Genomic DNA, 12,920 nt, shown 5'->3' with positions numbered 1-12,920 from the left:
TATGACAGCTGCCATACTTCACAGAACTGGGAAGATGGTATGAGGAAATAGACACCAAAAAGCCTTGATAAGTTCCAGAGGGCCAAAATAGTAACTCTTGTTGGCAAGGGTATTCTATAAATCATTTGGGGTCAGGGAATTATACCCACTGCCTATGTGTGTACAGGGGCTTGGTAAGTTGATGGCAGCAAAGTAGAATTTTCACTATAAAATAGCACTGGACAAGGTTCTCAGTTATAAGTGGAAGCTAAGCATCGGGTACACACAGATATAAAGATCGAAACAACAGACACTGGGAACTACTAGAGCGGGGAGAGAGAAAGAAAGGGGCAAGGACTGAAAAACTACCTACTGGGTACTATGCTCACTATCAGGTGTTGGGATCATTCATACCCCAAACCTCAGCATCATGCCGTAACAAACCTGCACACATATTCTCTGAATCCAAAATAAAACTTGAAATTAAAAAAAAGCACTGGATAATATTTTCAATTGTTGAACTAATATTGTTATTATAGTCATGGTAGAATATTCTGCAACTGTTTGAGGGGATGTCAATATGTACTGCAAAAGGGGAGTGATGGCCTTCAGGTACACTGTGATGATATATGGCAAGAGTGAATGTTGGCTTTGAATTCAAATGGCTTTCAGTGATAACTGGCATTTGTTTGTTTGTTTGTTTTGTTTTAGGAAAAAAAGTGAAAGAATAAGTCGTCATCTAACAAAACTGGAAGAAGTGGAACTGGGACATCAGGTACTGCTCAACACTCTATCAACAACACTCTATAGAGTGATTCATTTCCCTTGCTTTTTGTAGGCTGTGCATTTGGAAGCTTTAGCATTTATATAGCCAACAGCATGGACTGTCTCAGTGGCCAGCAACTACTTGGTGACATAGGGGAGACTGATATAAAGGAAATAAACCAGATGGGCTCTACACAACTCTTCAACGTGTCCACAAATCAAGTTTAAAGCTAAGAACTTGAGGATAACTTATTTGATTTTTCATTTCTTTTCTTTTTTTTTCTTTTGGAAGGAGTTTGGATTGATGAAGGTGAAATAAGTGTAATTATGAAGAACAGCAGAAAGGGCAATATGGCCACAGTTGCTCGATAGTAAACCTGCTAAAGTTGTTGATAAAGTTCTAATTTTTATTGTAAGTACTCCCTGTTTATTGAGCACTTAACTCTGTCAGTAACTGAGAAAAGAACTTAAATTGTTTCTGACTGGGTGTGGTGGTTCACGCCTATAATCCCAGCACTTTGGGAGGCAGAAGCGGGCCGATCACCTGAGGTCAGGAGTTTGAGACTAGCCTAGCCAACATGGTGAAACCCCATCTCTACTAGAAATACAAAAAAATTAACTGGGCGTGGTGGTGGGTGCCTGTAGTTCCAGCTACTGAGGAGGCTGAGGCAGGAGAATCACTCGAATCTGGGAGGCGGAGGTGGCAGTGAGCAGATATCATGCCACTGCACTTCAGCCTAGGTGATAATAAAAAAAGAGCTTAAAATATCTCATTTACCTCCATGATATCTCTATGAAGCAGGAGATTTTATTTTCCACATTTTTTACAGATGAAGAAAATGGCCAGAGACACACAACTAGGAAGTGGGATTTCAACCCAGATCTGTCTGAGGCCAAAAAATAGAGCATGTAGTCACTAGTTAGAAAAATACAGGGATCACTGTGAACTGAGCTTGGTTCATATGGAATATGTAGTTCTATTCTACAAGAATGGAATTGATAAGTGACTTCGAGGATATGATGAAAGAAGGGGGAAAGACAACATTTAAAAAGTTTTATTAATTTTTAAAATTCTTTTGGAGAAGGAACACAAGAAGTCACAGTGGAAGACATCTCAGCTGAGGTGCCCAAACCAGTGTAAGTATCCCTTCCTCAGCCCTTCCCCGGCCACGCAATGGAGGGGCGCGCCTGCTCATTACTTTTGCTCTCGGCATTCTATTTGTTTTTTCACCATATGAACTGGCAGAATGTGAAATGATTATATTTACATATTTTATTTTATGTTTATTTCACTCCACAAGTGCTTGTTCTTATTCATCATTGTATTCCCGGCACCTCCTATTCACAGGCACACATGAAGCACCTAAAATTCCATAGTAATAATCTTTACTGAGCACTTACTGAGCGCTAGGTGTGCTTCCAAACACTTTACGTGTATTACCTCCTTTAATCTTCACCATGGCTGTCTGAGGGAGGTGCCCATTATTAGACTCAGGGGGAGGATGTGACTGTGTTCTCTGTGGACTCTTTTATTCATCATGGCTCATTTTCATTCCTTGCCCTGCAGCTCCACTGCCTGCCATTTAAATGTGTTTTCTTTCTTAAGTCCATAACAAATTGCTAGATTTGTTTATTTATATTTGATTGCTTGTTTATAATTTTATATGATGTGTAATACATTATATTTAATGCACACGTATACACACATGCAGACACACACAGAGATTTACCTTGTTTTTTATGAAGTTGGGTTACACTTGCTGGACAAATCTCTGATAATACCTACCCATAAAGCTTAATTAAAGTCACTTTCATATACCAGCTAAAAAAAGAGAGAGGAGCTCAGTTTCCAGAAAGAAAGAACATCCAGAAAGGGAAGGAATAAAGTCTATTTAAATATGTATCTATTGAGTTTCTGTTTTGTGTTCCATTTATATCCCTGTGCTTCTGAGGAATACAAGTGAAATTCAAGACCGAGTCACACCATAAGGAAGTTTACAGCTCTTAAAATCGTGAAGGTATGGGCCTTCTTGAGAAAGCTTTTGGGAAGAACAAATTTACCTTGAAGTTTGCACAAAGCCCTTAACTTGCACATTAAGTTGGCTTGCTGGTAAAAGGATTTATAAAGAACTATAGAGCATAACTTAGTAAACATCTACCCCAAACAACTACTCAGTGTACATGTGGGTGGGGAAAAAGCTTCTACGCCTAACAGCCAATGTTTAATAAAATGTTATATTAGCTTAGAATAAAATGAGAAAATAGGAGTTGAGCAGAACTCTAGGTTGGAAAATCCAGGAGGGATAAGAAAAAAAGGCAAAAATCAGCTAAACATGAGATAAAGCTGAACTAGTTCAAGTACAGAAGGTGAAATTATTAATAAATTCATGTACAGAGTAAATATTCAATAGACATTTATTTTGAATGATTTGATTTCAAAAATACTTATGAGAAGTAATGGCCTCTCTCTCCACCCACGTGTCAGTACAAGTCTTTCACTCAAGCAGAAGGAAAGATTAGCTATTTATTTTTAATCATCCTTGAGAACAAGGCTCATGCAAGAAATTGCTTCATTCTCTTATCTTCCTGCACCATCCCACACTTTGACTATCATAAATCATTCTCCCTCCCTTCCTCTGTTCTCTGCCCATGGGACCTGTGACTTTGATTTTGGACACATTTGTGCCATATGGGTAAAAGAACAAAGTAAGTTCTTTATCTGTTTCTATAAACAGCCCAGGAACAGGAGGCTGGATCGAGGGAAGTTTATACAGGAAAAGGCATGATGTATTTGAGTCGTGAAGGGAGGTTAAAGAGAGGGGTGTGACCTAAGGAGATTAGAGGTGTCACCTTAAAGGACAACTTAAAGGGAGAGTGTTGTTATTAAGAGGCAATCATCACAATTTGTTTAAGATTTAAATTAGCCTGCTTTACCTTTTTTTTTCTTATTTAAAGAGCACTTGTTAAAGGCATAGCCATTAACCTGTAAAAGGCATGAATCTAAGTGTTAAAATCCTCTCATTGAAAATGTTCAGGGGTCATTGGTAGATGACATGCAAAAAAGATATTCTACATCATGTTTCTGTCATGCTGAGACTGGGGAACTCCCTGGCACGGGCCCGACACACTAGAGCCAATCTCTCTGTCTTTTCAACTTGGAAATCTGGAATGGTAGCTTTTGGAAGAGTTTGATTTATTGAAATATGTGTAATGGCACAAGAAGCAATATCTTTGATCACTGGTTCCCAAATCATCTAAACAGGGCTGTTCAAACTGGCTAAAGAACAAATAGACAAGTAGGCATATGGTCACAGCCTGTATAGGTTCACCAACCTGAACATTTGCCCCAAGGCACACACCCTCCACTCTGTACCATAGAACAGATGGAGGAAAGGAAGTGGACTAACTCCATGGAGAAGATCTGACAAAGGGAATCATCTGCCTGCTTTACTTTCTTGACAGCTGTGGTTTCATGTAGGTTATCTAGAATAATGTGTCTCCCTCTCCCCTCTCCCTTCTTTCCCTTCTCCCCTCCGTCTCCCTGTCTCTCTCTTTCTTCTTTCTCTTATTCTCCTCTGTCCTCTCCAGAAAAGTTATCAAAGCTCTATAACTCTACAATATATATCTATATGTGTCCCTCCATTCCTCCCAATTTGCCCCCCTCTCCCTTTTTTGGGGTTAGCAACTGATAAGGTTTGTGCACATTTGGCACGTGTAAGCTTGTCATAAAACATTCAACTATTTTTGGAAATTGAACAGGGCCTAAAAGATATGTAGATATATAACAAACACTTTGGAAAGAATGAGAAAAATATGGGACTAAGTGGATTTATAAATTAGGCATCTATCAATGTTGCAATTTGGTTTTGATAGGTAACTGTTGAACAAGAATGCTTTCCTGAGTAGTTGGCTCCTTTAGTAGCCTGGGAAGGGAACTGGCATTTTTTGGGGTGGGGGTAATGTTTTGTTACTTTACTTTAGAATCACTTTGTTCCTAATCAGGGAAAAGAGATTAAGCTTATATATATAAGCTTCTTTGTTGGACAGAAGAAATTATTAGGAATTCCTTTTCTTGACTCTGTAATATTTTCTAGAGCATATTGCAGTGCCTCAGTAATTTCAGAGTGATAGAGCTAAAGAGAGAGAGCAGAGGCTCTGAGTGCCTGGGTGCCTCGCCCAAGGGCATGCTCCCAGGGATGCCATGCTCCACACGGGAAGAGGTCTAGATCTGAACTGTGGACCAGGAAGAAGTTCAGCCTTGGCTAGTGCTGTGCTCTCACATGAAATTTCTACTCTCTCTGATTCTCTCTTTCCTCCTGAGCAAAACAGGAGGTTCTAGTAAGGCTGTGGTGAGGATGATCAAGAAGCTATGTAAATTTTAGGGCACTGTGTATACAGAAAGTATGCAGATGGGAACTTAAGTGAAGTGATGGGATGTGTACTTCGAACCTAGTTATCTTTTATTGTTAATTTTTTCTAGAGCGAAATGGTATTCAGCCAGGATCTGCTGAATTCACTGTTGGAATTTTGAATCCTTTTGGGGTCATGACTTCTATGAGAAGTTGATTCAAGCAATGGAGCCTCGCCTCAGAGAAATGTGCCTGTATGCGTGCTCACACATTTTGCAGGCATATATAATGTTATATCCTGCCTCTGTCAATTCCAGCAGGGCATAGTGGAGTAAGCATAGACTCTGGAGACTGACAGACCCGAGTACGTGCTCTAACCCTGCTACTTGACAGGTTCATGACTTTAAATAAGCTAGTTAATAGTTAATATTTTGGAACTTCACTGTAGTTTTTTCAGCTATAATACAAAGATAACACCCACCTGACACATCTTGGCTTATAGGGTGGGCTTATGTATTGGGTTCCCAATAAGTGATATAAGTGGTAGTTATTTTTGCTTTTCTTTTCTCTCTACATTTGACATGATATACACCTCACAAGATCCTGCTGTTGTGGAACTTTGAGTGATGTATTGATCAAAATGACCCCAGGGAGATTTCCAATATTGTCAAATTAGAGAAAAAGAACATTTTAACAAATATTTAAACTCACTATTGAAAATGTTCTCAACTTGGGAACATTTAGTAGCCGTAACCACCATAAATGTTTTTACTGGAAAGGGTAGAGAAAGATGTACAACAGACGGACAAATGCAGTTGTAAATCTAATTGAACATTTTAAAGACAGAACTCTTGTCTGGGTGATGCCTATCATTTAGACTATCATGGAGATATAAATTTGTATTATAGATAAAATAAAATATTTTGAAGTCAATTAGGCTAACATAAGGGTTGTATTAATGGGATAGTTCACGTTTCTGGCTTTGTCAGTTTCCTTGACTTTAGCGTCTTTTAATTTCCTTTATGTTGAATAATATGCTCTGGTTTATAGCAACCACTCTTTCCGTATGGGCCATTTCTGTCTTGTTTTTTCTGTCAAATGGTTTCTTTTCCCAAGTTTCTGATGTTAGTCAGTGTAACATCTAACATAATTTGGATTCCCCTTTATGCATTTGGTTTTAAACAATCACATCCAGATGTTGTTTTCATTATAGCCTGATTCCATTCAATAAAGCTTGGGTATGTCAGAATGTTTTACTATCAACAGCTTCCTTCACTTGCCTTTCAGTTCACAGTGATTTAGATTTTCCCACAATCTTTTTGTTTCCAGTATAAGGTAATATCGCCAAAAAGTACTTTAGAGGTCATTTAGCTGTGTTACAGATGAGGAAAAATCCCTTTGGAGCCTGCGCCCAATGCTAGTCATATAGCCAATATTTGGCAAATCTGAGAATAAATGATGGATCTCACTTCCCTCTGGTTACTCCAAGCTTGAGCACTACATGATTGACCACTAAAATATTTTTAAACTTAAAAAAAAGTTTCTCTCGTTTATGGAACTATATTCTAAATTCAACCCAGAAAGATACTTAGAAATCCCTAAGAATGGCTGGCTGCAAATTAGAGACGTTTCATTTTTTGCTTTTCTTTAAATATGTAATTTTTAAAGCAAATCACTACTTTTGTGTCTCTGAATTTGGAACAAATTTGTACTTCCAACTTCTATATTCTTTGATTTTTTTTTTTTTTTTTTTTTTTTTTTTTTTGAGACAGTTTTGCTTTTGTTGCCCAGGCTGGAGTGCAGTGGCGCGATCTCGGCTCACCGCAACCTCCGCCTCCTGGGTTCAAGCGATTCTCCTGCTTCAGCCTCCCGAGTAGCTGGGATTACAGGCGCCCAGCTAATTTTTTGTATTTTTAGTAGAGATGGGGTTTCATTTCATTTCAAGCTGGTCTCGAATGCCTGGCCTCAGGTGATCCACCCACCTCGGCCTCTCAAAGTGCTGGGATTACAGGCGTGAGCCATCGCACCTGGCCTATTCTTTGTATACTTTAAACAAATAGATCAGTTTTTAGGCAGTAATTCTTCTCCATTTAAGAACTTTCCAAATGTAAAGTCTGCAAATGAGGAGCAGTGAAGTCATCAGTAGATTATATGTCATTTAGGGCTGTAGGGGTATGTGTAGAACTACAATATTTTCCTCACTAGAGAAAGAAAAGTTTAAAATCTAATTCATGTGGAAGGGAAAAACCAAGAAGAACTAAACCTTTCATTAAACAATACCAAAAATAATATGATTTAGAAAACGTATACTGTAAATGCTAGTGCATAAAAATATCTCCATTTTAATCACAATCCACTTTTGATTTAACTAGTATTGAAATGAGGAATGCAAAGGCAAGTTTAAAGTCTTTTATTTTATTTTTTTAATGGGAGATCTGCCAACTACTAGCAATTGAGTAATTATTTTTCCTCACAGGGCACTTTGGGCTCATTGGAATGTGGCTTAAGATAATAATCAGATTCAAAGACATTCTGATGCCAGTGGAACATGGAATTTGGTTATGATGCTCTTTTCAGGAATATATTAAGCTTTATTTAGATAACTGAATTCCTATTCTGTTTTAGTAGGATGTATGTGAGGTAGGCAAAGTCTTCATTTCTGCCACTAACTTAAAAACCCCCAAAGACTTAACCTATAGGCTTAGAAGACTCTGATTTAATTATTTATCCTTCATTTTTAGTAATAAACATCTTTGGCCAGGCGCAGTGGCTCACGCCTATAATCCCAGCACTTTGGGAGGCCAAGGCGGGCAGATCATGAGGTCAAGAGATCGAGACCATCCTGGCCAACATAGCGAAACACTGTCTCTACTTATACAAAAATTAGCCGGGCATGGTAGTGGGCACCTGTAGTCCCAGCTACTCGGGAGGCTGAGGCAGGAGAATGTTGAATCCGGGAGATGGAGGTTGCATGAGCCGAGATTGCACCATTGCACTCCAGCTTGGCAACACAGAGAGACTTCATCACAGAAAAAAAAGATAATAAAATAAAATAAACATCTTTTACACAACCATCATATAAAGGGTACTGTGTTTGATGCTTAGGATTAGAAGTTAATTTTGTTTAAATCGGTGTTACCCCCACACATGTGTTTAGTAGAATACTATTTTTTTTAGAAAAATAAAATATGCATAAAAACCACTAATAGTGAATATTTAGACATACCATGTACAAACATTGTATTAAATACTTTATGCATATGATACATAACATTTCACTTAGTCCTCACAAAAACCCTATGAAGTAGGTACCATTATATTTCATTTTTCAGAAGGATCATTGAGGATTAGGAAAGTTAACTAAGGTGTTCCAGGTCTTATAGCTAATACAAAGTGAAGCTCTACTTGAATACGTTCTGATTTCGGACTTGATACTTTCAACCCTCTGACACAACAGTGCCTCTAGAGGACTTCAATGGTTATTTCCCAAGATGGGCCAGTTCAGTTGATGCTAACTAAGATTTAACGTTAAAGTTGAATTATTTATACTCATTTTTGGAATCATTTGATGTAAATTTTAATGTACCTAAGATTTAATGTCTTGTAGGTATATATTATTATATCTGAGCTAACTGCAGCATCCAGAATTATGATTATTAATTTTCAATTCAAGTTCTGTGATTCTTTGTCAAAAGGCTTGAGTGATAAGGGGTTTACCAAAAAATCTTGGAAGCTGAAGGCAAAAGGATGGTTCATAGAATAGCACTTAAAGGCTGGCATCCCATGATTCACAGGGCAGTTTTCATGCAAGGTGATGATGAAATTTCTAGGTATGTACATTGAACTTGTTCCACATGTCTGTGCCATGAATATGCAATATACTCTGAAAGACTAGAATGACTTGGAGCACTGGAGTTGTGAAGCATGGATCTCTGGTTTGCTCAATAAAAACTATATACTCCAGGCTCACAAGACTTAGCTCCTTGAATATGTGACAAGGCAAAGCTTTATAAATTAAGTAGCATTAAAATTTTGCAAAATCTAATGTGCAACTCAAACCTTGCATCATTGGTCTGGACCATGGGTTGTTCTGAACAACAGACATAATTTTAAGCAAATGGAAGTATGAGAAATTTGAAAAAATAATTGAGCATGTCTATTATTAGTTCCTTGACTCCAAATTAAAACATTAGTACTGGTATAAGACTGGACTGATCACAGAAAGACAAGTTATTCTTATCAACAAAATGATGAGCTGTGTTTTACAGAATGATCTTGCCTCCTTGCTGTTTATATTACCTAATACACAGCATGTACATGAAAAAAATCTTTTATGATAATGTATCCTTCATCTTGGAGATCCATCTTGTATCTTTACATAGTTAAGGTTCTGAAAAGTCTTCCAGTCTTTTCTAACTCATGGTTTCTCAGTCTTATTTCACCACATAATACCATTTTCCAGCATCAACAGGGAACTATTATTGTGTATAAGACGGCAATGTTCACCTGGGAATAACCATTCTGATTCAAAATGTCTCCTTTCCCAATAGCTCATGGATTTCTTTTTGTTTCTTTTTTTTTTTTAATTTTTCAAAATTTCAAACATACATAGGAAGAAAAGCATAATAAGTCCTACATACAACATACATATAACAACTATTTAGATTTTTCCATCTATTTTTTGAGGTGGCTTAAAGCAAATCTCAGACATTATAATGTTTTATCCTTAGATATTGTGGGATGCTTTTATAAAAAACAGATTTCCTTACACATTTACCATGTCATTATCCCTTCTAACAAAATTAACAATGCTTCTTTAATGTCTGACACACGTGATTTTCAAGTTTTCTAAATTATTCCCCATATGTCTTCTTTTTAGAGTGCCTAATCCAATGGCTTTCCATGTATTCACAGAATTATGCCTTCATCACCACATCAATTTTAAAACATTTTTATTACTCCCCAAAAGAAACCCCACTCCCCTGAGCCATCATCCCCAAATGCCCACATTCTCCCCAGCCTTAGGTAACTATGAATCCACTTTCTATTTTCAGACGTTTGACTATTCAGGATATGTCATACAAATAAAATCATACAATATGTGATCTTTCTTACACTTCCATACATTTTCAAGGTTGTCAATACTGTAGCATGTATTATTCATTTCTTTTTATAGCCAAGTAAATTCAATTGTGTGGATATACTACATGTTATTTATCCATTTGTCAGTTGATGGACATTTGGGTTGTTTCCATTTTCTCATGATTTCTTAATTATAAAAACCTTTATTATGAAAAAATTACAAAGATATGTAAAAAAAAGGGGCTATAATAAACTTTCAAGGGGTGTCTCACAGTTTCTACATTATCAATTCCTGGCCCAGTATAAATTGGGTTTCATCTACACTTCAGAAATTTCTTGCTGTCCACATTGTTTGAAATAAACATTAGACATCACATTATTTCATGTGTAATATTTCAGCATATGTTTATAAATGACAAGAGCTTCTTTTCCTAAAACATGACATCACTTTCAAACAGAATAAAGAAATCATGAGCTTGAAGACACACTATTTGAAAATACACAGAAGAGATAAAAGAAAAAAAAAGAAAAAAAGCATGCCTACAAGATCTAGAAAACAGCCTCAAAATGGCAAATCTAAGAGTTATTGACCTTAAAGAGGAGTTAGAGATTGGGGTAGAACGTTTATTCGAAGAGATAATAACAGAGAACTTTCCAAATGTATAGAATGATACCGATATTCAAATACAGGAGGGTTATAGAACACCAAGCAGATTTAACCCAAATAAGACTATCTCAAGGCATTTATTAATCAAACTCCCAAAGGTCAAGGATAAAGAAAGGATACGAAGAGCAGTCAGATAGAAGAAACAATTACTATACAAAGGAGTTCTGATACGTTTGACAGCAGACTTTTCAGTGAAAACCTTATAGGCCAAGAGAGAGTGGCATGACATATTTAAAGTACTGAAGGAAGAAAACTTTTACCCTAGAATGATGGGATATCCAGAGAAAATATACTTCAAGCATGAAGGAGAAATGACTTTCTTAGAAAAAACAAAAGCTGAGAGATTTCATGAACACCAGACCTGCCCTACAAGAAATGCAAAAGGGAGCTCTCCAATCTGAAAGAAAAGGATGTAAAGGAGCAATAGGTGCAAAACTCACTGGTAATAGTCTACAGAAAAACACAGAATGTTATAACAATGCAATTATGGTGTGTAAATTACTTATATCTTGAGTAAAACGACTAAAAGATTCACCTATAAAAAATAACTACAAGAACTTTTCAAGACATAAACAGTGAAATAAGATATAAATAGAAACAACAAAAAGTTAAAGTGGGTATAGTGGGGATGAATTTGAAGTGCAGAGTTTTTATAAGTTTCCTCTTTGCTTATTAGTTTATCTGTTTGTTTTTACAATCAACGTTAAGTTGCCATCAGTTGTAAGATATTATTTGTAAGCCTCATGGTAACCTCGAATAAAAAAATCTACAACAGGTACACAAAAAAATAAAAAACAAGACATTAAAACATAAAACCAAAGAAAATCAAGTTCACGTGAAGAAGATACGAAGGAAAGAAGGAAGATAAGACCACAAAATAATCAGAAAACAAATGACAAAATGGCAGGAGTAAGTCCTAAATAATCAATAATAACACTGAATGTAAACAGACTAAACTCTCAAATCAAAAGACATAGAGTGGCTAAATGGATAAAACAGAAAAGATCCAATGATCTACTGTCTACAAGAAACTCACTTCACCTATAAAGACACACATAGACTGAAAATAAAGAGAGAGACAAAGCTGCTCCATGCAAATAGAAACTAAAAAAAGAGCTGGGGTAGCTATACTACATCAGGCAAAATAGATTTCAAGACAAAAACTATAAAAAGAGACAAAGAAGGTCATAATATAATGACAAAAGGGTCAATTTAGCAAAAGGATATAACAATTTAAAATCTGCTTGTACCAGTGTTGTATCCAATACTGGTACAACCAGATATATAAAGCAAATATTACTAGAACTAAAGAGAGAAATAGACCCCAATGCAATAATAGCTGGAGACTTCAAAACTCCACTTTCAGCATTGGACAGATCATCCAGACACAAAATCATTAAAGAAACATTGGACTTAATGTGTACTACAAGTCAAATGAACTTAATAGATATTTAAAGAATGTTTCACCCAATGACTTCTGAATACACAGTCTTCTCTTCAGCACATGAGTCATTCTCAAGGACAGACCATGTATTAAGCCACAAGTCAAATCTTAAACACTTCAAAAAAATTGAAATTATGTCAAGTATCTTCATTAACTACAATGGAAAAAAAGTAGAATCCATAAAAGAAGATTTTTGAAAACTATGCAAGCACATGAAAATTAAACAATATCCTCCTGAATGACCAGTGGGTTGATGAAGAAATTAAGAAGGATTTTTTTTTTTTTTTTTTTTTTTTTTGAGACAGAGTCTCGCTCTGTCGCCCAGGCTGGAGTGCAGTGGCCGGATCTCGGCTCACTGCAAGCTCCGCCTCCCGGGCTTACGCCATTCTCCTGCCTCAGCCTCCCGAGTAGCTGGGACCACAGGCGCCTGCCACCTCGCCCGGCTAGTTTTTTGTATTTTTTAGTAGAGACGGGGTTTCACCGTGTTCGCCAGGATGGTCTGGATCTCCTGACCTCGTGATCCGCCCGTCTCGGCCTACCAAAGTGCTGGGATTACAGGCTTGAGCCACCACGCCCGGCCCAAGAAGGATTTTTAAAAATTTCTTCAAACAAATGAAAATGGAAGCATAACATG

General features: G+C 36.9%; 1 long non-coding RNA gene across 3 annotated transcripts; it reads left to right on the top strand.

Moving 5' to 3' along the window:
* The first annotated feature begins 400 nt into the window (after nucleotides 1–400).
* On the top strand, nucleotides 401–6,803 carry LOC103887592. 3 transcript variants are annotated; one of them, XR_001906445.3, is made up of 5 exons: nucleotides 401–754; nucleotides 1,037–1,156; nucleotides 1,830–1,881; nucleotides 2,697–2,762; nucleotides 5,225–6,803. It is a non-coding gene; the product is annotated as an uncharacterized LOC103887592 (long non-coding RNA). The 3 variants fall into 3 exon arrangements; XR_001906447.3 differs by having other exon boundaries at nucleotides 1,827–1,881; XR_001906448.3 differs by lacking the exon at nucleotides 2,697–2,762.
* The last annotated feature ends 6,117 nt before the right edge of the window (nucleotides 6,804–12,920 follow it).

The sequence above is a fragment of the Papio anubis genome, chromosome 11, assembly GCF_008728515.1.
Source record: "Papio anubis isolate 15944 chromosome 11, Panubis1.0, whole genome shotgun sequence".
Lineage (NCBI taxonomy): Eukaryota > Metazoa > Chordata > Mammalia > Primates > Cercopithecidae > Papio > Papio anubis.
Note: the sequence above shows the minus strand (reverse complement) of the source record. Positions and strands in the feature narration are given on the sequence as shown.